This window comes from Aulonocara stuartgranti (genome assembly GCF_965226115.1).
Source record: "Aulonocara stuartgranti genome assembly, chromosome: 20".
Classification (NCBI taxonomy): Eukaryota; Metazoa; Chordata; class Actinopteri; order Cichliformes; family Cichlidae; genus Aulonocara; species Aulonocara stuartgranti.
The window spans coordinates 35,901,865-35,926,948 of record NC_138956.1 but is presented as its reverse complement, the minus strand read 5'-3'; the positions used below and the strand labels follow the sequence as shown (position 1 = coordinate 35,926,948).

The 25,084-nt window shown below is 42.9% G+C and overlaps 1 protein-coding gene across 5 annotated transcripts in view; it reads left to right on the top strand.

Annotated features, from left to right (window-relative positions):
• The window catches only part of LOC309697016 (extracellular sulfatase Sulf-2-like), a gene marked incomplete at its 3' end in the record, with an annotated part of 118,699 nt that overhangs the window by 6,373 nt on the left and 87,242 nt on the right, over positions 1–25,084 (top strand). For all 5 annotated transcript variants that reach the window (XM_082518630.1, XM_082518628.1, XM_082518625.1 and 2 more), the window contains exon 2: positions 13,905–13,942. The remainder of the gene's footprint in view (positions 1–13,904; positions 13,943–25,084) is intronic.

Sequence of the window (25,084 nt, the reverse complement as noted above, 5' to 3'; positions counted from 1 at the left end):
AGGCAGTGATGCAGCGCAGCAGTGGAAGTGATGTGTCACCACCTGATTGGGCGTGTGTGTTTGGTTTATTGTGCGGAGCGTAAAGCACGCTGAGCGTGCATGATGCTCTGAACCAGGTTGTGACTTTGGACTGTTTTCATTGGTTGGAGATTTTAGTCAGTTTTCAGCTTGTAGTTTGTCGTCTGCATCAATAATGTGACTGGACGGAGGTGTTGTTGTGTCGTTGGTCTTCTAATAACATGTTGTCTGGTCTGTTGATCTCTGGAGTTCTTCTGAAATTTACAAATTTTATTGAAAGTTTTCTTTAAAAGTTTTTTCTTAACATCCACCCAAAGCTCCTTTTTTATTAGTATTTTTCCATTTTATTGTTTTATTATATTTGCTTATCTTGAGTGGTCCTAATATTACTTCCTTTTTGTTTTGTTTCTTTCATCTTTAATTCATGTTTTTTCACTTCCTGGATGTTTGTTTCCTCACCTAGTTTTGGTTTAATTTGAGTTTTTTAACTGAAGCCTGCATGAATACTTTCCATGAGCTCAAGTCTGCTTGGTTCAGAGTAACAAAAATGTTGTTACAGTGGGTGAGCGTGAGGATCCACGTGCCCGCCTGTGTTTTTGTTTTTTCTTGACCCCTTGTTCGCATCTGCAGAGAATTTACATTACAATGCACCGAGTGTGCGTGTGCCCCAGCGGCAGAGTCCCCGCGGACTTCAAAGAAGTACAACGCGAATGCCTACTCAGCCGTCGGGTCTCCAGCTGTCCGTGTCCACGTTCAGTGTAATCTGGGCTTGAGTGTCCTCACAGGGATGGAAATCTCAGCATGTGTGAGCGACTGAGCGAGCGCCGGGTCACCGAGGTCACATGTAGAGATGTAAAGAACAGCAGGGACGCTTCTGGTCTTTAGAAACGAACACACACACACACACACACACACACACACACACACACACACACACACACACACACACACACACACACACACACAGTGGGACGAGGCTGCTCGTCTCTGTTGTGGAGCTGTTTAGATTCCACTCAGCATTACTTTTTAATTTGCTTTATCGCTGCTCTGAAAGTGAAAACTCGTCTCTGGACTCGTCCACAGTCACACGGCAGCAGTCTGCTCGTTCCCTGCAGCTCTGAGTGTGTAATGAGATGTGCAGTTTACTCAATGTGTATCCAGATGGAAAACAGAGAGCATTTTGGACCCTGGAGACTTTGGGAGAGTAAGTGCAGGTCTTTGTGGCTGCTGGAGCTGCTTTTCACAGTGTTGGAGGTAAATGTTAAAAAACACACAATTAGACCAAATGTGTAATATTTTGTAAGGAGGGAGGTGTTATTGTGTCAAATGTGCTTAATGTAGCAGTTATTAATTCTACTCAGGACAGTTTTCGTTGACCTTTTTGTTGTTGCTGTTGATCCCCATGTTGAAATGGTCTTTACAGTTCAACATAAATGATACTTAATAACATTTTAGTTCAGCTTTCAAACATGTCCCCCGGGTGTTCCTAATAAAGCGCTCGCTGAGTGCAGGAGCACTGATGCTGATTGGGGCTGATGTATCACCTCTGTTTGCATCTCTGCTCGTTCTCACTCACATTAATATCTGTGTGTTGCAAAAGTGAGACTGCTTTAAAATATTTGAAGTAAAGCTTTAAAAAAAACCTGACAGATGTGCTCATCCTGCACGTGCGTGATGCAACAAGCACCAAGAACCTCAAACAATCGACACAAACGGCGTCTCCGGCTACGCCAAAGGGAAAAGGAAGATATCATGCTGGTAGCAAAATTAGGAGGCAGCCTCAGACTACAGAACCTCAAGAAAAGGAACAATTATTTTAGTGAGTAATAAAAGTGTCAGGACAGAATAGAAATAAAAGAATAGAAGATTATGTCTCACTGTGTCACATGACTCTATTTACTGTTGTGTACTCGCTGGCAAGGAGACTGCTTAATTCAAAAAACCCTCAAATTAAACATACAGAAGCATTATAAATAGAATAATGCAGAAGGTGGCGTGCAAAATCACATTTGCATGGGCAAATAATAGAAGGATTACATAACTGTCATCATGCACACATTGATATATATAAATCATCAAGAGTGAAACAGCATATTGTGGAATGAGAGCCATAAAAACGTAACATGTTTTTCAAATATAACACAAATGATTGAAGGTAGAGTTTTTTTTATTCTAGCTGCAGTTACTGTTGCATGTTATGCCCTTCAAACTCAAACACGGCACCCTCAGCTCAGCTAATGGGAAAACTCAGGACAGGATGAACAGCACCACCCGTCAGCAGAGCGCGTGCACGCACACACACACACACACACACACACACACACACACACACACACACACACACACACACACACACACACACGTGTGATACAGAATTTGATCTGCGTCATAACATGGAAAGTAAAAAAAAGGTGCCAAGTAGCCCACGTGTTGGTGTATTTGCATTTTGTTATTTCCTCTGCATGTGAATGGAAAAACAAACTGTCTGTTATCTAAGAGGTTCAAATTTCACATCCAGGAAATCCCGTGTGGACCTGATGCAGGGCGCTGAAGCTGGTGCGTGTAAATATTGCATGCAAAGGGAAAGATGTCGTAGCGTTCTGAGTCTGGATGATTGTGTCCGTTGTGTTTAATAAACTAAAAAAATCTGCTGCTGACATCAGTAACCACAGATGTGAACGACACTCGGTCGGTCAGTGTGTCCTTTGAACATTTCATTTTATTATTATTCCTGTAACATAATCATAACACTGTATTAAATGTAGTAATCACATTACTGTTATCTATCAAACTAATATGTAGTTACTGTTGTTACATTCTTTAATTATCTGCACGATGGGTGGTAAAAGAATTTGGGAAGGAAAATAACAGAGTGGTGATGTGAATGCAAACTTTACTGCACGAAAAACAAAAGCACGACGTAAAGTTCAAACTGCAGGTCAGAAACAACCGTCCACAACTGGACAACGCGACATTGACTCTTTAAAAGCTCCCGCCAAGACTGCATGCTAACACCAAGCTAGCAGCAAGCAATGCCCAATCCAAGCAGCCGGAGCAGATCCTAACAGGAAACAGGCACACTACATCTCACGCCACGCTGTGCTGTAACACAACAGAACAGTTACTTTATGTGGGTAGGTTCTCACTCATCCAGGTCATGGTAACCTAGAGAGAGCTGAATGAAACCACTGGTGAGAGCTTGCCCGACCACCCAGTGTGACCAATAGGGGTCACCTGAGGTAAGGTGCACGGGGAAGGATCTCAAGACTGAAAGCTGATAGCTGGTGTCACAAGCCATCACCTCTGTCAGCCATGTAACAACAACAACAACTACTTCATATGGGGAGTAGTTAATGTAGTAAAATGTAATGCATGTAATGACCTCAGCCCTGTGGCCTTCAGGGTCCTTTAAATCTGCAGGTGTTTCTGCTGTTCGGCATCTGGTCATGCAAAGTCCCAGTCAGGATTAATGGAGACCGGATTCATATTCCTGAGTCTGAATGGGAAAAACCATTACTTCTGTTGACCCCTGATCTCTGATAGTTTTCTGATATCATTTCTGTGGACGATGTTTGCAGAAACTCAACCTTCTCCCAAGAACATTTAGCCTTCCTCTTGTTTTAGGCTGTAAGAAGACATCAATCTTTGGGATGTTCTTTTTCCGTTCGTCACCTTCTCACTGTGACTGCAATGACACCTGCGGCCTCCAGGGAGCGCCGACAGCATTCCCAGTCGTTCCCTTCTGAGCCCCGGCACGCCGCAGTGTTTTCTCGGCGGTTCTGTTTGCCGTGTGACTTTTCATCAGCGTCTCATAAATCGCCTCATAAATCTCCTCCACTTTAATTGTCCTTTTCACTTTGCTTCATTTAGACAGAAGGTCACTTAGGATGTATAAAAAATACAGCTGGAACAGCTCTGATTGGTGTTCGCCCTCCTCGCACTGTTATATTTAAAACCCCTCCTCGCCCTCCCCCTCACTGTAGCAGAATTGATGAAATTGGTAATCGTTGTAGACCGCTGCTTTGGAGCGGCTGACCTTCAGAGACGCTCGGTGAGAGCGATGGAGGGAGGCAGGAGGGGAGGTTTTAGTTTTTAATGAATGTAAATTCTTCATAGAGCAGCAGTTTTAAAGCGCGATGCTCTCTGCAGCAGCAGTGGAGCCAAACTAACTGCAGGCTGTAAGAAGTCATTTGACTGTGGAACATCCACAACTGCTGTGATAAATCAGAGACAAAGACGACGAGGAGAGGAGGAGTCTGCTGTTTAAATGGTAACACTAAATCCACATTTACTGCCAGAGGTTTCTGGGCCCAGTCTGAACCTGTCTTTGCTTTTCCTGTGAAAATCTGCTAATTCTGTCCTGAGCAATCAATAAAAATGATTGCTTTTTACTTCATGCTCTCAAACTCTACTGATATGAGCCGGTGTGGGAACCCATCGTCTGGTCTGCTGACTTAGCCTCTGGGGATAACGGCTGGTATTTAGTGTAGTCAGCAGTCATCAGGATTAAGCTTCTAGAAGCAGATACTGAAGGAGCTCATAAAAATGATATTTTCATTGTCAGGCTGATGGCTTTGAACAATAATCTGTACACACACTGTTTATTTTCTGCTTTACAAAGTCCGCTCCAGTTTGATGAAATCAGTGAGTTCTACATTTCTGTGGGTGAAGATCCCAAGGCTAGCTCCAAACCCCATCCAAAAAAGTCATTTAGGATAAAATGATTCTAGTTCTTTCTGCGTGTTGGTTAGAGCAACTATTTTATTTTGGTTTCTTCCCAGATGGTTGAGGACAGCTGAGGGGAAAAGAAACCTGTATATTGTGGTAGCGTTAGCGACAGGGTTGAGGTCATCACCAGCGATGACTTGGACCTCACAGGGTTAGAAGTTGGACAAATGGACCCAATACTACAGATGGAGTCCCTTATATTCAGTAGTTTGATCAGTACAGAAGGCCAACGAGGTAATTATAATGAAACTGTATTCATATTTTATAGTTTTTATTCAGTTTGAGCAAGACTGTGGCTTGTTTGCACAAGATGTGTGAACAAGCTGTTGTCTTGTGGATAGAAGAAAAGCATCTTCTTACCCTCAGTTATTTACCTTGTGTGTAAAATTTAACTGTGTGTATTAACTGAGGATAAGCAGCAAACAGCATGATGTGAGGTGAGCTTATTTAAAAAGAACAAATCTGTATCTGATTTCGCACTTTTTAGCTATAAAATCCTTCACAGGGACAAGAAAGTAAAAGAAAATGTCATAAAATCCGACTTTAGAAATCAGTCATCAAGGAGAGTTATAACCCGTGCGTCTCTGATGTGGTCTGTGCACGGCGGTGGGAGAAGTTAGAGGTGTCTTCTTAAAATCTTAAAATCTTCAAGATAACATCCACGTGTTTTAGTGCCGCTGGCGTCGCCGAGCATGTTGGGTACGTCTGAAGTGGAAGTGCTGAATAAAACAGCAGCAGTCAGACATGATCTCATGATGGCCCATCGGATGGAGGCGCACACAAAGAGCTGGATAGAGAATTAAACTCTCCAGCACCGTCTCCAGGAGAGGTACTGATTAGGTCGTGTGTGTGTGTGTGTGTGTGTGTGTGTGTGTGTGTGTGTGTCCGTGTCCGTGGGGCTCCATTAGCAGTGACACGCTGTGCAGAAATGGAGCAGAGTGATTCAGACTGACAGAACAGGGTGAAGACAGACAGCAGGAGGAAGTGAAGTGAGTTTCACATGAAGGTCACAGATGATTTTCTTGTCCCCCGCGGGAAACCTGTTGGTGGTCGAAACGACTGTTACCACGGTCACGGACACCATCCCAAAATACTCTGCTTGCTTTCACTGCTTCATCTTCTACAGCAGGGACACACCTGATGACTGAATACTTGTAGAGTTCATGTCCTACAGCTATCCCGGGATCAGCTACCGGATCGACCCACATTTTCCAACATTTGTTTTGACAAAGACTTTTAAAGGACAGACAACAGTTTGACACCTGCTGTATAGTTTCTCTGATATCTCATGTCCAGGGGTTCGTCTGTAGGGACAACATTTTAGCAAATCCTCGATAACATTTCAAACACGTCTCTAAATGCCGTGCTGGGTTTACCAGCAAAAAGCATGAGCTCCTCGCAACTTTCCCAAAAAGCTGAATTGTCTATGAATCATTAGAAACTTCAGAAACTTGCTGTGTCTGTGTTTCCCTTACGGTCGTGCAGAGGTCACCATGTTAACGCGTTACACCACCACTGTTTGGCAACAGTGTTACAGCGTTACTGTAAATACATTACATTTTTCAGTATTTACATTACAGTAACAATTATGCTGTTACATCCATTACAAAGGTTCTTCAGTTATCTTATTTTTACTGCACAAAAAGACAAGAGCATGATTATAAAAAGCAAACTGTATCCAAGACAGCAACAACTGCGTTAGACTGCTAACACAGCATGCTAACGGTGAGCTAGCCAAGAACCCAGAGTGCAGCCCAGCAGTCGGACCCTGAACTTCAACAGGTAACAAGTAGTAATTAAGTAATGTACTCCAGAAGAGTAACGGATAATGTGTAATATATAAACACGTCTCTCACCTGCCTCACCTCATAAAGAACACTGTTATCACACAGTGAAGTGTCATTTCTCAGCATGATGTTTCCTAAATATGAACCAAGTAGTTTTTGTTTCATGATCTTAAAAATGAAGTAAAAACAATAAGTGAGTGTAAACAAAACGAAGGTCAAAGCTCCCAAATGATCCACATCTTCTCTCTGACCATCTTAGTGCACCGCCCCCCCTCCATCCTCCAAATGTGCACAATGGTTATATATCGCCCATCATCATCATCATCACTGCCGCTGCTTCAGGGCACTGCCGGCAGTATCTGACATAACAGTATTTCTCGATGCCCTGGGATGTCTGTTATCTTTTTCTCTGGCTTTTAGCTCTTTTTTTTTTTTCTAGATATGGCTATTTTTCCCCAAAAGCTCCTCATTATACGTGTAACATCTTTTTGTCCAGTGACTGCTCCCCCATTAGCACGTGATCGTGCTCTCACGCAGCACGCAAAGCTGTCTGTGACTGGACTCTGTCAGTGAGCGAGCAGCTGTTGCAGGGTTGTTTTAGTGGTTTGTTACCCAGATGTTGCTGTCAGATAGGTATGAAGAAACTCTGTGTGGTTGTTATGTACCTGGGGAACATTTGAATCTGATCTCAGTTTACTTCTGTTAGATTATAAACAAACACATTTTTCTATAACATATCTGCTCCTCATGTTGGAAGGCCAAGTGAAGTGTGTAATTGCTCACTTACAAAGAAACGAACAGTCTGTAATTTTTATTGTAGTTTTATTTTAATGCAGAGAAACAGAATATCAACTAAAAAATCCAGAAAAAAACAGAAAAATATAAAAGGTTACTTTGCAGTTTGGCTTTTCACTCCACATTTTGAAGGTTAGTTTGGCCTCAGACATGTTTTTGTTTTTTTTCTTTTCATAGGATCTCTGAAAAAAATCAAACGTACAGCTCTGCTATCACTTCCAACATAAATGAAGACAGGAAACTAAACAGCAGTGACGTTTGTAGGGTTACTGAAGTTGGGCTAGCTGGTATATAATGATGTGCTACGTGATCGCTAGCGACACAGCTATGTTAGCATAACATAAACAGTGAAGCTGGAGGACGAACACTAACACTTTTCCACTTATAAAAGTTAACGTGAAGGTTCCTCATGGTTAGAGACAAATGCAATCGCATGGCAGGATGCTGTAAACGGACCAAACTTCAGTCAGGAGAACAACTGAGATAATCCATCCACAATACGAGGTTAGTCATTAATATACTGCAACAACATGGGAATAGAGCCGCTGCCAGAGAATTCAACATTAATGAATCAATGGTACAGAAGTGGAGGAAGCAAGAAGAATGAGTTTAATAAAGTTTGATTTATCTGACTGCTTTGTTTCGCTTAATGTGCCTTATAATCCCGTGCACCTTATGGTCCGAAAAATACGTACTGCACACTGCAGTTTAATGTTGCAAAGCACCTCTTTTTAACTTCAGTGGATATTATACATGGTTATGCTCAGGATATGTCAGCCCATTTCTACTGGAAATGCCTTTTGGTTAAACTTTCAGCAAGGAATTTGCATTTGCACTGTTACATTTTTATAAAGCTTTAATGTACATAAAAACCAGCTTCTTGTTTAAGTGAAAATAAATGGAAGGTTGTCTTTTTGCGCTAGTAATGTTGTGGAGTTGTATTTTGTCTCGCATCAATTATATCGTCGGTTATATCGTTATCGCAAATTTTCAAATATATATCGTGATAAATATTTTTGGCCATATCGCCCTGCTCTAGTTATAAGTTTACAGCATTAAAAAGCATGTTAGTGTAAAGTTTTCCACATAAGCTTCACTTTTCACACTTTATTGTTATTTAAGTGACAGAAAGCAGTTTGTGAAAATAAATGGTGGTTGCTCCTTATGTATGGACATTGCTTGTGGTGTACCCCAAGGGTCAGTTTTGGGTCCAAAATTCTTCAACTTGTACATTAACGACATCTGTAAAGTGTCCAAAGTATTAAAAATGGTTCTCTTTGCTGACGATACAAACATTTTTTGCTCTGGTGATGATCTGCAGAATTTATTGGAGGATATGACTAATGAAATAAGTAAAGTGAAGTTCTGGCTTGATAAAAACAAATTATCATTAAATTTGAATAAATCTAAACTGATGTTATTTGGAAATAGTAGTTTAAATACAAATGCAAAGATTCAAATAAATGGTGTTGATATTGAAAGAGTCAGTGAAAATAAATTTCTGGGGGTAATAATAGATGAAAAACTTAACTGGAGAGCTCACGTAAGATATATTCATTCCAAAGTATCACGAAGCATTGCAGTACTAAACAAGGCAAAACAGGTATTCGACAGAACATCACTTCATATTCTCTACTGTTCACTGGTTTCACCATACTTAAGCTATTGTGCAGAGGTCTGGGGCAATAACTATAAAACCACATTACATTCACTTTTTACTCTTCAAAAGAAAGCAATTCGAATCATCCACAATGCAGGTTATAGGGAACATACAAACTCACTATTTTTGCAGTCTGAAATATTGAAAATTGACGATATAGTGAAATTCCAAACAGCACAAATTCTATTCAAAGCAAAAAATAAAGAACTGCCAGGTAATATTCAGAGTATGTTTTTTTTGAAAGAAGGAAGTTATAATTTAAGGGGTTTTTGTAACTTCAAAACAATGAAGGTACGTACTACAAGAAAAGGCTTTTGTGTTTCTGTTCAAGGAGTGAAACTATGGAACAAACTGAATATGGAATTAAAGCAATGTCCAAACATAAAACTGTTCAAAAAGAGTTATAAAAATATGATCTTCTCGATCTATAAAGAAAAGGAAAATATTTAAATTAAGTGAATGTCTCTATTTAAAAACAAACAAACAAAAAATTCATGATGTGATATTATAGTATATAGTATATCAGAAATCTGTTCACTATTTTTATTACAAATTATATCAGTAAGGAAGCTGACTAAATATTCACTGATAATTTATGGGACAGGGGTGGGATTAAATAAGTGTATACTTCTTCCCACTCCCTTTCAACATGTAAATTAATCAGAATGTTTTTTTGTATGTAATTTGTATAGTATATATTTTTTTTCTCTCATTTCTTTTCTAAATGTACTTGTATATTGTTCACATGTTGAAATAAATTACCAATCAATCAATCAATCAATCAATCAATCAATATTGTAGCAAAACATTTTTTATCCCAAATACAGGTTTTTTTCTTTTCTTCTTTTAGTGGTTTTATGGCACCGACACAGGTGATGGATTTATTTCTAAACTGTCCCAGAAGTAGCTGCAGGAGAGGAAGAAGGGCCAATATCATTAATGTTTAGAGAGTAGAGGAACAAAGGAGAAAGAAGACGAAACAAGGATAGAAGGAAAAAGATTAAAGGATGGAAGAGGTAAGGAAAAAGGAAGCAAAGGGGGAGAGAAAGGACAGAAAAGAAGGAGGGTGATGAAGAGGAAAGAAGGTGAGGATTAGAAACAACGATGGCTGAAAAGCTTTTCACTGAAGCATGAAATGAGAATTGGGGGATTCTTTTACACACTCGTGCACAAAATCTCGGACCCATCACCTCCTAAAAAAGCTCCTCCTCTCCTTTCTGACCTGGTGGCGCCTCCCTGTGTATGTGGAGGCGTCAGAGCAGCACTCGTCGATACGAAACAGACGAAGAATCTGGAAACTGGAGATTCTCTCAGATGTCGATCACTCTGCTCCCTCAGAGTGCTGCTGCTGCTCAGCGTTTCTTCAGTTTTCCTTTAAATTCATTTGCCACTTGCTTTTCTCTACAGATACTTTTCATTTATACACATGCACGTCCTTCAGTTTTTAAAAACATAGTGCCGTCAGAAAGAATCAAGTTAAGTGATATTAAATGGGCATTTGACATCCGTAGTGAACTCTGCAGTAAAGAAACAGGAAAGGTCATCTTACTTCAACGTAAAACAGAAAAAAATCAAAGAGCTGCAGTGCATTCTCCAGCCAGTTACATTTGTACAGTTTCTGCCGTCTACCAACCAAAATCCACAACAAGACTTTTAGTGTGTTCCTCTATGGAGGCGTAGAACTGAACTGTGCTGTCAGTAATGCAAGGTTGCTGAATAGCCCTAAACTGACCCCCACTGGACTCGGCATTGGGGAATTTTAAAATATTTCATAAACTACCCGCTAAGCAGTTATGAAACAAACCATTAACCTTCAAAGTAAAAGCTGTGCAATTTTAAAAAAAAAGTAGCAAAGCTTTTATACCAAAGCTAACCATTCTCGGTGGTCAGTTAGCAAGTATTTGCAGATAAGTGCTTGAACTCGGGCGGTCGCGTGTCTCAAGCCTCATCTCAGTTCAGCTTGTTTCTCCGTGTTCTTGAGGGATGCCTGAAAACAAACAAGCCTTTTAAAATCTCACCGTTGAGGTGCACAATTTAACAGTGCTTGACAACAGCTTTGACTCTCCCTGTTGGACTGATTGGCTAATTGTTAGTCGCTATGGCAATGCTCATTTGGTCAATTGTTTCAAGAAACAGCTGTTTCATGTTACAGTGCAGGACCGAGCCCGTCAGCTCAGCTGAGCAAATGGATTTAAGAATCAGCAACAACAAAACCTCCTCTGTTACAGATTCTCTGCTTTGTGTGCCATCCAGCCCACATCTACACTTCACGAGTATCCATCCTGCAGCTAATTTAGCTCAGAGAAAAAAGCACTTCCTGCTTCATGTTGCTGGGAATAACCGCAGTTCTGAAAGTTCAAGAAATGTTCGATATAACTCGTGTATTTTCTGCATGACTGGATAAAAGATGCTGTGCACGCTGAAAGAAAGAAGATCAGTCAGTTTCAGTGCTTGGACTTTATTTCAGCTTTTTAAAATCTGACAGAAAAATGGAGCAGCATGCGTCCGAGCCTTTGCCGAAGATATTTGGCATTAAAGATCCAGCACCATAAAGCTGGTTGTTAATGTGAGACATTACGGTTGTTAGAACATGCTGAAACCAGTGTGGGCAGTGGATGTGGGCCTTTGGCGAGCATGAGGCCAGTACATACTGTGACTGTGCAGCAACAAATGACTACAGCACCATGTCTTTAAACTTCACAGGAAAACTGTGTGCAGCAAAGAAACCCTGAGACAGTTCAGGGTTAATGAAAGCTACAGCAGTTTGTCCTAAAGTTAATTACCAGAGTTATCATAGTTTTAATTAGTGTCAGTGTCGTGCTTGTCTGGTCACAGCGCTTTGATCTCAATTAAAATCGCAGAGTTTGTGATTAACGTGATGATTGGAAGTTTTAAATCATGGATGGAGCAGTGTTTCACCCACACGGAGCGTCCGCCCGCGAATCGTAAACTCTCAAACTTTTTTTAGTTTAGTTTTATTTTTTATCCACCCAAGAGAATGATGACATCATTTACTATCGTGACCATCATTCTTATTTTGTTTTGTTTCTGCCAACCAGCCCTGGCCCTTCCTGTTCTGTTCTATCAGATATTTATTGTTCCAGAGAGTTTCTCACCCTGGGTGGAGTAACTACACTGTAAAGGCCTGCTTTACAGCAGGTTGGAAACTATGTGCTGCTCCATCTGTGGGATGTGGAACTCACTGGAGAGGTGGCTGATCACTGCTCTGGTATCCATGGTTAGTGGCCGTGAAGTTACAGTGAACACTTGTGTTACCTTTCACTGTTTCCAGTTCACTGTTGTGTTCTTCAGGCCTTCATCACTGGATACTCAAATTCTCAGTGCACACGCTTTTTCTCAGATGGACCATTGAAAGTATTTGACTCCACATACGCACACGTCCATCTTTTCGTGTGTCTCGTAGTTTTTGGCTCGTTCCAAACCTTGTTAAAATTCAGTTACTTTAAACGTGAGCGTTTAACCGTTTCTACCACTTTTCCCAACCACAGTAACTGAAAGTGCTCTGTTAGAAATCTCACTGAATCAGCTTTTAATGCAAAACTAAAAAGTGTGGTCAGGTTCTGTTTTTTTAGGTTTTTTAAAGTAGCCAACTCCTGACTGCACTTTGATGTGTGGTTTGATAATCAAATTCAGTTATGATAAGCAGGTACACGTCTGGATTTGGTTACGATAAAATGCCCAGCGAGCTCCGTCTGCAGACCTGCCGCGGCTGTTTGCAGGACGCCTTCTGCAGAGGGCGAAAGAAAATACATTTTTGCAGACAGACTGAGGTCTTTAAGTGGAATCAGGTGGATCAGAAAGTCCAGAGAGCAGGTTCAGGTCCTGAACCTGCCTGAAGACCTCCACCATGTGGCCTCATTATCCAGCCACACACACCAAACCCCCCAAACAGACCACCAGCCCAGCTAATTGGAGATGTTGTATCACCTCCCTCGTGTCTTTTGCTCTTTCTGTTTCCCTCTCTCTCTCTCTCTCACACACACACACACACACACACACACACACACACACACACACACACACACACACACACACACGGTGACCCAGTGGGAGTTGGCAGCTCGGAGCGAATTGAAAGAGAAGGCAGAAAGTCATTACTTCTCTCACTAGATTGTGTGTGTGTGTGTGTGTGTGTGTGTGTGTGTGTGTGTGTGTGTGTGTGTGTGTAATCCCACCATCAGTATGCTGCTCATGCTTTGCAACAGAAGGGAGGAAATTGAAGAGAGAGAAAGAGAGAGGAGGGAGAGAATAGTAGGAGGGGGGAGGCGACAGTCCAACACGGAGTTCTTTTGATTACAGATGGTAAATGTGCCTTCAGTTACCACCACCTCCTCCTCCTCTTCATCGTCTCCTCGCTCCTTCTCACTCGGGGGATTTGAGGTGGACGTGAGCGGAATCGCTGACTCTGAGCCCCTCACCACTAAGGGAACACAATAGTCACATTTCATGGCCATAGGTGAGCCTAGGCTCGTAGCTCAACCAGGAAATGCCTTAACTTATCTTAGTGAATATTATTTCCAGGAACCAAAATCATTGTAATTATGATTTCTGTTTTTAATCAGGCAGCCTTATTGACATCGTTGCATTGTAAAAGACGCGTGGAGCTTCCACCTCTGAGAAGTTAACCCAACGAGTGTGCGCTGTGTCCACTTTTACGCCTCACTTCCAGCTCCATAACAGAACTTCATCAGTGCCTACATCAATAGTTATACTGTCTATGGCTGCAGCCAGTGTTTTCACCACTGTATGTGGTTTAAATGTGGCCGATGAGCTGTGACAGGCTACTGATTTAGCAGTTCATTAAGGTGCCTGCGCCTGTACTCGCCTGACGTCAGTGTAAATGTCAGTCAGAGCTCCTCGTTAACAGCTTCTTCTGTCTCTGTTTGTCTCTGCAGGACTGAACACAGCAGGAAACGCCACACACACCTGACAGGTAAAGCTATTTTTGCTCTTCGCTAATTTGGCCACGCCGTCTGTTTGCTGGTAACGAGGAGCACGGCTGCAGACAGATGCAAACAGCTGCAATGGATCACAATTATCTTGTAGATTTGTGGCACTCATGCTTGCAGAAACAATGATTACACTTATTACTGAAATAAATAAAAACTCTGCTTTTATTCATTTAACTTCCCCCAAACGATTTTCTTGGGACTCGATGGTTCGTGATTTCTTACTGTAACATCTGATCTCAGTCTGTCGTGTCATATGAAATCTCTTTAAAACCACGACGCTGTCATCGTGGGGTAATAACAGATGAATAGCAGCTTCACCAAACTGCTATTTTTAACCCTGTGAAAACAAGATGGGAAGTTGTAATCACAAGGAACAGCCTGTTATCCCAGGATATCAAGATCGCAGAGCTGTTTTACCGAGCTCTCTTAAACCGAAAAATAGAGTGTGAAGGAAACAAAGGTTAGAAAAACTCCACACGGGAATCCAAAAAATGAAACGTAGACTCGCAGTGATGCAGATGAGGAGGTGAGACTGAGCGTTGCAGCCTCGCACTCTCACGTTCCTGATTAATGACGGGGCTGTTCCCAAACAATGACAACTCACGGACACGGTCAGATTGTGTGTACACCTCACACTGGGGGGGGGGGAATTACACACAAGTGCAAAGTAGAAGCAGTAAAGCATGCATGGGTGTGACTCAAAAACACATACTGATCTACACTAGGAAGCTGGTAGTCCAAATCAGGTTAATCAGACCAAGACACGACCTAAAGACCGCCACAGTCACATGTTACAGTCACAGTGCAGGAAACAGCGGTTGAAGACCACAGCACGCCCAAGATGAATGCAACTGACTGCAGTCAACCTTTGATCGTTGTTGTCTTTGGTTGCTTCGAAGTCAGAGATCAGGGCTACGAGCGCTCTCAGCCAGGCACTGGTGAATTTGGTGCATCGACATGGTGATGATCCCTCTGACTTTAAAGATGTGCTGCACAGAAACAGGAGACGCGGCCATTACATCATCATTTCACAAGCTGACAGCGGCGCAGTCACCACATACACAAAAACTCTCTGATGGCCATGTTTCTCCATGAAATGTGTTCTTCTACTGCACCTGCCATGAAAGCGTGGACGTGGATAAGGACACGTGGATCGCTCAGTGCAAAAACAAACAGATGTTCGAGGCTGTAAATAAGACGCCTGCTTAAACAAATGAAGAGAAATGAAATGGCAGTTACATAAACACACCGTTGGAGCTGCATCAAGAACAAATCACGTCTCTCTCGTGGAGCGTGGCTGAACTTTCAACATTTAGTGCAATGAAATTCTGCCAGCTGGCGAACAAGCACGGGCAGAAATATCAGAAATATCAGTGCTGCAGATGTTTTCAAGACCAGCTGCATACGAGAAGTACGATGTTAGAACTCTGACAATAAAATGACTTGAATCGTGCGATTTGGGAGGCAGAGGTAAGTGTTTCATGTTTCTGTTAAATCTGCTGTGTAAAAAGCACAGAGTGGATCATGGAGACGCTGCAGAGTGAAGGAGTTGGTGCTTCAGCGTGAACTCTGCAGCCTCGTTTGTTTCCCTGCAGCTGATTTCTGGTTCAGCTCCAGATGACCTGTACTCCTCCACATTCCTCCCTGTGTGTGTGTGTGTGTGTGTGTGTGTGTGTGTGTGTGTGTGTGTGTGTGCGTGTGTGTGTGTGTGTGTGTTTTCACACACTGAGAGGACACAGAGGCAGAGAGAAAACTCGAGAGTTGTCACGTCGACGGATTTTTTCTCTGCATTACAAACAGCAGAATGATTAATTTACTGGTTTATTGATTAAGTGACTGGTTGATTGATTTGTGGGCGGCCTGTAAAGCGTGTCATGTTTTCCTTTCTTTTCTTTTTCTTTTTTAAATAGCAGCAGTGATATCCAAACAATCCATGATCTGATTGATTAACCTCACCCAGCAGCGCCCCCTGGTGTTTGGCATCTGCACTCTGTCTACATGTGAAATAAGCTACACAAAATATTTCCATCTTCCAAAAATTTCTATGCAACGTATACGTTACAAACATGTGACGATTGTCTCTGTCTGAGGTAACGACACTGATTGTGTAAGTGGAACATCATTGGTTCAAAGATCCGTCTGAGGATCTTTGCTGCTCCGCGGTCTCTCCCGTGTCCAGTCAAATGAAGTAATAAAGTAGAAATGCTCTTAAAATAATAAAAGTCTTTGAGTGGAAGCGGGTCAGAGGAACTTCAGGGATCATATCTGTCAGCGTTGTAGCCACTTCATCTATCAAGCATAACTCAGCTGTAGTGTTCACTCCCAGCGGTCACTGCAGTGAGGAGACTCACAGTGTTGTCAGCATGATGCATCACTGCCCTGTGTGTGTGTGTGTGTGTGTGTGTGTGTGTGTGTGTGTGTGTGTGCGCTTGTGTGTGTGGGACTGTTACTGTTCGGATGTGGGACTTATGGATAATCTACGTCTAATTGGCCCGTTCTCACTGCAGCCTTCATCCCTGCACAGTACGGGAGTTACCAAGTGATCGGTGCCTCACGCTGATTGTTTTTCTCTGGAAAGGAGACAGAATTAAATTCTCTCTTGTTTTTGATTTATTGAGTCTGTCACTTTTTCGGGCGGCCTACAGCAGAAATAACTTCGGATTGGAGGGAGCGTTGTGAAGCAGCACATCAGAGGAGAAAAAAACTCACTGCGTCTTACAATGCAGATTGCTCATTGGTTTTGATTGATTGATCATACTTTATTCATCCCGAGGGAAATTGGGTTAAGGCTGCCAGCCGTGCCAGCGCCATCTTACCCTTCCGACCATACATACATTACACAAACATCACATGGGGAAGACGGGTCAGAGAGGTATAACAATGGAAAATGCACAACATGAGGAAAGAGGCACTGGTCACAGGTCTCTCAATTCCCGTTGTTCTTCTGCAAGATCTTATCCAGATTGCATTCAGTAAACACAGTCTGAGTACTCACAGCCCTGCCCATCGTCTATCATGTCGAACAGCCTTGTGGGATTTTGAACAGCTGTAGCCGCTTCTTGTTCTTCGATAAGCCGGGTCCGATCAGAACTCTGTTATTGTGGTTCCGAATTGGTAGATGTCGTTCAGTGTCCTCCATCGAGAGTGTCGCCAGACACACGACGCAACGGACCATCAAGTATCCGACAGCAAACATCTCCACAGGACAATCAGGCTCTCCCGAGCCCAGCAGGGGGTCAATTCCATTTGACCAGTTGATCAAATCCATAATTCTTCTTCAGGTTTTTAGAGAACAAGTCTGGGAGACTCTCTTAGGGTTAGAGAATGCGCGAGACTATACAAAGGCCATGAGAAGCCAATCAGGAAAGATAAGGGAGAGGGAGAAAGTGCGACCGCCTCCATCAAGAGCCAAGAGAGAACGGAGAATTTTGATGTTTAATGTTAGTAATTGTCATATTTGTGCCTGTTTACATTTATCTTTTTAAACATTCATTAAATCAGATCAGCAGGCCGTTTGCATGCTGGATCAAGGCGAGACCAAGAAACGGAGTTTTGACTAAAAGAGCTTTAAGAAAGGAGCACGTGGCTGTCTGTGGATATATGAATGTGTTTAAGTGCTGCTGAGGCCTGCTGCTGGCCTCCGGGCCACAGCTTGAGAACCTCTGTGTGGAACGTAGCTGTAACTTTTTATTGTGATGATGTGATGATGCTGACTTGAATCATCTGGTTATCATGGAGCCACTCACTAACGTAGGCTGCCTGTGCAGGTTTACCAAGTGGTTGTCGTTACCTTTTTCTCTGTGAGATGAATGTTTGTATGACGCTCCTGGGAAAACGTCTCTGTAGCCTTTGCGTTTGTTGAATTTCCATTACTTTGTGTCACCAATAAGCTTTGTAACAAAACACGACACAAATTCAGCTTCAGAGCCTCAGCATTTAAACCTGAGCAGCAGGCTCCCGGCCGGCTGAGACAGTCAAACAGTTTGTGACAGAAACTCATATTAAATGAAATGTAATAATCAGTCTGTAATTGTTTAAATGTCAGGGCAGCCGATTGAGTGTGCGATCTTTGTGTGTTTAACCTTTATTTAACATGTTTATGTGTAAAGCAGCCAGCAGATTGCCTGAATGGTTTCAGAGTAATAAAGAGTCAAATACAGAGAAGAGCAAGATATTGATCTGTGAGAGATTTAGACTGGAACTGTGTCCTCACAAGTATAGGAGTGCAGGCGTGTGTGTGTGTGTGTGTGTGTGTGTGTGTGTGTGTGTGTGTGTGTGTGTGTGTGTGTGTGTGTGTGTGTTACAGAAAATGATAAATGGCTCCTTTTCTTTCTTTCTTTCTTTTTTTTTTTTTTCAATTTCCATTACGTCAGTCCAATCCTCCGAGGAAATTATTTGCAAAATTCAAATGTTCTCTGCAGCAGTGATCTGGAAGCCGATTGGCTGACAGATCAGCCTCACACCTACAGCTGAGGACTAAAATGACTGTAATGACTGTAACTAGACCTGTTCCTGACTCTAAGCTGTCCTGTCTTCAGCCACATGATGGCCAATCATGGACTGCATTTCAGCTAAGTAGCTAAATCATAGCCAAGTGATGGGAAGAGGAACAAAAAAATCCTTCCGTCCTTCCATCCTTCCTTCCTTCCTTCCTTCCTTCCTTCCTTCCTTCCTTCCTTCCTTCCTTCTGGATGAGTTGTCTTGCTCTTTGTGATGCTGTTGCACCGTTCAGTTCACTTTTATTTATATAGCACCAAATCACAACAACAGTTGCCTCAAGGCGCTGAAGTCTCTGCTACACAACTTGCACTTCCCTTCAGAGCAGCTTTCTTCACTTCTCCATTGTCATGCAGATTTCTTCCAACAGTCTTGATCTTATCCTTGTAATGGGGACATGCTGTCCTTCCTCTGCTCAGTGTATGGCATCACGGGTGTTGTGGCCGGTCTCTCAGAGTTGGTGCAGCATTCCTGAGGTGGGAATCATGGTTTCCTTCAGATCACTGATGTTGGCGTCTCCATCGATTGAGTTGATCTTCGGGATCTTTGGTGGAGCTCCATTGTTCTAAAGTGCCTGCTGTGGGCGCTCCATGATTCAGCAGCATACAGAAGGGTTAAGAGTCAGAAAACCACACACCCACACTGACCACGTCTTTGGACTGTGGGAATAAAAGTGGGAATCCTTCACAGGGACAACAGATGCACTCTGTACAGAAAAATCCAGAAACCTGGAAGCTTTTTGCTTTTCTCTGCACCACAGAGCCACCTGTAACTCTTTAAATCTTTATTTAAAATCGTATCCAGAGCCTGCTGCTGTAACTCACCAGGCTGAGTGGGTGAGCTTTATGCTGAAGGCCACTGCAGGGTTCCGGATCACTTCCTGTGTGCCATTCCTCCTCGCTCTCTCCCGGCATTCCGGTTTGCCAAAAAAGCTCAAAATGCCCCAAACAATTCTGAAAACTCGCTAACAGTTACATTTAGTTACATTTTTGTTATTTAACATGAAAACCACACGTTTCTGCTTCATTCATACCCACTAAAAAATCCCTCCACAGCTGAGGTCCACCATCATATCTGCTGCTATGCAGGCCCCCCTGGCTCAATGCAGGCAAACCGAAGGCATGTGTGTTAAATGACTCACTGACGTTCTATAATATACGCTCAGTTAATTAGGCACAAACAAACGCACGCCACTACAACCGCCAGGATGTAAATCCTGCCGTCATCAAGGCTGGAAGCTGCAGTAAACCAGAGGCTGTGAGAAGCACGTAAATATTAAAGGAGTCGAATCCCGTCAGACCTGCTGTCAGCCGTGAATCAGGTGGAAGAAATCTGCAGCAGGGTCTGCAGGAGCATACATTACATGTTTTGTCTTAATATATGTGTGCATACAGTAAAGTGAGTGTGTGCGTCCGGTGGTCATCTCCCAGCAGAGCGCTCCTGCTCTCCATCAGTCTATTTCTGTCTCTGAGTGGGCAGGATGGATGAACCGCCCGAAGGGATGGAGAGGGGGATGAAGAGAAAGTGAGAGAGGTGGAAATAGTAGAGGAAGAGCAGCGTATGTGATGCCGCCGTCCTCTCGTTTTGATCGACCTGTGTCGCTTTGTGTTCAATCTGTTTTTGTTTTTTTCCAGCTCGTAATGAATTAATTAGAGATGACATCACGGAGTGAGAGAGCGGCAGGTGTCGCTGCAATGGAAGACTGTGATAGGCTGTGAATGATGAGGGTGACAGACGAGGGGTGAAGAGGAAAGGACAAGAAGATTAGAGGGTTTAGAGTAAGGACACCTCAGAGGTCTAATTAGCGCCCGTCCATTAGTGAAGTCTTTGGACACCACTGGTTGTCACTGGCAGCAGACTTAAAGATCTGCAGACTGAAAGGAAGTTTTGTTTAACCGCTCATTGAAAGCTGAGTAAAAGTGCGTGCACCTGTCCAGGTGTCTTGTTGTACTCATGTTTCCCTCTAACAGGCTTGAGCATGAACATTTCAGTCAGCGTTTCCTTTTCAGGAACGTCTCAGCAACATGTCTCCTCTCGCCTCTCACTGCTTGCTGTGTGGGAAATTTGATCGCTGTAAGTTTGCCAGAAAATGAAAATGGTGACATGTTGGAAGAAAGACATCAGCAATGATCTTAAAGAAGCAAATGTTGCTGCCCAGCACTCTGGGAAGTGTCATAAGTCCACCCCAAGCAACTTGAAGTCGATCATTCTACAGTGAGAAAGATTATTAATAAGGGAAAAACACTGAAGGCTTCATGGCTCCTGTGGAGGGTTTGCCAGGACAAAAGCCTGAATATGTCAGCACAGCTTGGTTTGCGGAGTTGCATCACATAAACCCAGAGACCTCTGGAACTGCGTCCTTCTAGCAGACAAGACCAAAGTGGAGATGTCCGTCCATGATTCACAGCACCAAGTCTGGAGCACAAACACCTCACACTAACTATCAGCACGGCGTGGATGGGTGACAGTTGGGGCACCTTTCACTTACTGAGTCAAAGTATTCTAGAGTTAAATGTGAGGACATGTGTCCAACATCTAAAGCTTGGGTCATGCAGCAGGACAGTGATCCAAGCTCAGCAGCAAATCCACAGCAGAATGGAGAAAAAGAATCAAAGTGCTGCAGTGGAACAAGTCCAGACCTCAGCTTGGCTGAGATGCTGTTTGGGAACCTTCAGAGAGCTGTGCATGAACAAACGCTCTCAAACCTCAATGAGCCGAAGCGATAAATGTGGCAAAATTCCTCTAGAATGATGTCAAAGACATAAAACCATTACTTCAGGTTATTAGTGCTAAAGGAGGCTCTACAAGCTACTGACTCTGGAGCCAATCCCAGCTGACGCAGGGCTTTTTCACTGTGAGCCAGCAATGCTAACCACAGCGCCACCATGCTGCTCATTTAGCGTTTCTTAAACGAACAGCTGTTCTTCTGAGGATGCATTTGGCAAATTTTTAAGACCTCCTAGAAACTCCTGTTACATCAAACCTCATTTTATTTTTCTCATGATTGTGTCTTACCTGTTTTAAAGATCATTTATGCCTCATGTCGGGTGAGCAGCTGCATGAAAAAGATAAATGTCATGATTAAAGAGCTGCATTAGTTACCTAAAAGTAAAGATAAACTTTTGAGGAGGAAAATGACAACGTAGTATTAATAATTACTTTTCTCTTGACTCATTTTTAGACCAACACTGATTAGATAAGTGTGCTCTTTGGCTGCTCTGCCTCTAATCCTGCCTCAATGGTAGCCGAGGCATTTATGTGTAATTTAGCAGAAGCATCCATTACACAGAGCAGGATTAGGTTCGGGTTGCTGATGTGACTGAGGTCAGACTGAAGAGTCGCTGGCTCCGAGCGAACGTCGAGTCAGTAAATGAATAACAGAGAAAACTCGGTGAATCTGAGAGAGAGCGAGGCAGCAGCTGCTTCTCCTCCTGCTCGCAGGAAAACAGCTGCTTCACTGGTGGAGGATACCGCCTGAGGGACTCGCAGTGACACACACAGATCTCTTGTGTGCTGAGAGGTCAGCAGGCTACCAGGTAAAGGTGGAGGACGGGTGAGAGGAAAGAGAAGGAGCTGAGGGAGGCGAGGAGATTGAGGAGGAAAAGAAGGGGGAAGTGCTGAGTCTAACTGATGACCGCTGCTTGCTACAGCCTTCAGCTATTTGTACGTCGCAGGAAAAAAAGATAAATAAATAAAGAAGACAAATGTCCCCTGCTCTGTGGAGGACAAACTAAATCTTCCCTGCGGCTCTCTTCTGCTACTGTTTCAGAAACTCTAAACCAGAGAGGAGAGCAGCTAAAGAACAATAAATACATCCTGGGAAATGCGGCTCGCCGGCTGCTGCATTCGCCCGGTGTGGGCAGGGATTTGGTGACCTGCATTTCAATCCAGAGTAAAAGGACAGAGAAAGACAGAAGGGAGAGGAGAACGTGGACGTGCTGATGGACGGGTTGTAACAGAGACTCAAAACTCAAAGACTCAGAAAGACTGGAAACTCCTCCCACAGCTTTATTACTCCTCGTGATGAATGTACGGAGAAAATGGGCTAAATGAAAATTACATGCAGAACGAGTGAGTCCTGCAAAGGCCTCAAACTGAAACCTGAACCCTGTGTGACCAGTTCCCCCCTAAAAACATTGAATTTCATGACCTAAACCCCTCCTACACTGGGGATCTCCATCTGGGACATCATATTAGCTCCGTCTTCGTATCAGTTTGTTTACATAAGCTGCGGCTTAATACAGTGAAGGACCATAATGTTGTGAGTCGTTTTACCTTGAATGTTGGCTGTGTGTGATAACACACTTTATATTGTAGTGCAGTAGATAAACTTTAGTTAGTTTCTATAAATTGTAGCTTAAACTAAATCAAAGGTAACACAGCTGATGCTGCACACAGTCCTAGAACCTGCTGATAGGATAAACTGCATATAAAAGATGGCCTTCTGCTCTAAAAAGGGCCTAAAACACCAGTTCTTTCCAGTTGCCAGCAGGGGGCATCTCTCAATTAACTAAATGTTTGTTGGAAAACGACCCTTGATCTGTGACATCAGTGAACACTTTCAAATCTTATTTAATACAATGTTCAGTGTATTTTATTTATAAATCACCAAATCACAACATCAGTCACCTCGAGGTACAACCAGGGATCTTCATCAATCACAAGTCATTAGCCAATGAGCTGCGAGCGTCTTATTGGTAAAGTCCGTCCCACTTTTCTGATGTCTGGTTTCAAAAAGCCAAGATGGCCTTGATGTAATGCTGTTCAGCTGCACACATCACAGTTATTCAGGTTAATACTGTAATCGTGGTTGTTTAGCAAGTTAACAAATGTTGCAAATGAATAAAAATGAGGCGAGGGTCACGAGGGACACGGGTTTAACTGGTAGGGGGTGGATCACGGAATATAAGACCAGTTTCCCAAGGCCAGCCAGCAGTCACTGCAGGACAGACTCCACAGTGGGAGCAAAGAGAGCTCCAGGTCAAAGTGAACTTGCATCAGGTCCCTCAGAAGACCTTGAGCTAGAGAGAATAAACCAACAGCCACGTGCCTCATGCCACTGGCAGCAGAGCAGGAGACAAATCCTGAGACGAGGGCGGCTGCAGATAATCCTGGGACAGGTTCACCTACAGAAACCCTCTGAGTTTTATTTCCTCTGGTGTTGTTGATCAAAGGCTCTCTGTGTGCCAGTTAGCTGATATTAAGGTTTAGCTTAAAGTTAATCACAATAGGTGACATCACAGTGCGCTACAGCCATCTTTTATGTACAGTATGTGGTCAATATGCACATAGGTGAGAAAATCCCAATCGTGAAACTAAAACTAACGAATCCAACTAACGTTTGATGATCTTTATTCTGGAGATTATTTCTTTTAATTGAAAGACAAGATTAAAACAGGCTCCAGCAAACACTGGCCGTCCAAAGCTGTTACAACGTCGAAAAAGTAATTTTATCTGCTGATATCATCTGTTATGACGTCACCATCACCAGCTCAGTAAAAGGAAAGCTGTCCACGGCCTCACAGATGGACGCAAACCTGCAGGTGATGGTGCAGATGGTTGGGTTGTCCATAACGCAGTTAGCAAAATATTAATTCCAGGTGTTTCTCTCAGCAGACGGAAAACGAAACATTTGAAATGATTCATGTTCACTGCTTTGTTTGACTGTTTCTCCAAATCTCTGTCGCGCCATGCAGATGGAGCTCGCATCAATCTTCACTCCTGAAATGATCAAATGTAGAAAGTTTGATAGAAAATATAAACATTTTTTGCAGTAGTCACACACACACACACACACACACACACACACACACACACACACTCTGCACTGATGTGCAGCAGAGAAGACGAGCCACCCGGGGAGAGACTCTCCGTTTCCTGTCAGCCACGCCAACTTCCTGTCACCATGTTGATTTACTGTTCCATTACTCTACCTGTGGAGCTGTGTGTGTGTGTGTGTGTGTGTGTGTGTGTGTGTGTGTGTGTGTGTGTGTGTGTGTGTGTGTGAGATAATTCTGTGTTTTAGCCTTGTGAGTGTGTATAAGATAGTCTTTCAGTGTTTTGTGTGTGTTTCTCCCCAAAGGCAGGCATCACTGGCAGAGTGCCTCACTGGAGTAATTATAACACACACACACACACACACACACACACACACACACACACACACACACACACACACACAGCCTCACAAGCAGCAGTAGTTGTTACCATGGTGTCATCCTCTCTCTGACGATTAGCCTTTAGACTTTCTTCTTGTTGTGCTGAATATTTTTGCACTGAAAACATGAGTCTCATTTATAATTGGAAGTAAAAGTTCTTAAATGTCTCGGTGATGCTTTAATCTGGCTTCTTCTTTCTTACCACTTGTACATCAGTGTCATGATGGTGGATCTCTGCCTTGATACCGATACTGTGATCAATAATATCCATATGTATGTAATCGAGTGATGTCTGAAAGAACAGTTGTGCCTCGTGGTGTACCTCAGAGGTCTATTTTGGGTCCACTTCTCTTTTGGCTTCTCCCCATTGGCCATATTTTTAGATGTATTTGTGTTATGTTAGCAATTTCTTATTATCTCTATGCTAATGAGGTTCAGTTACACGGTTGTTTCAGCTTCTGAGTTTTC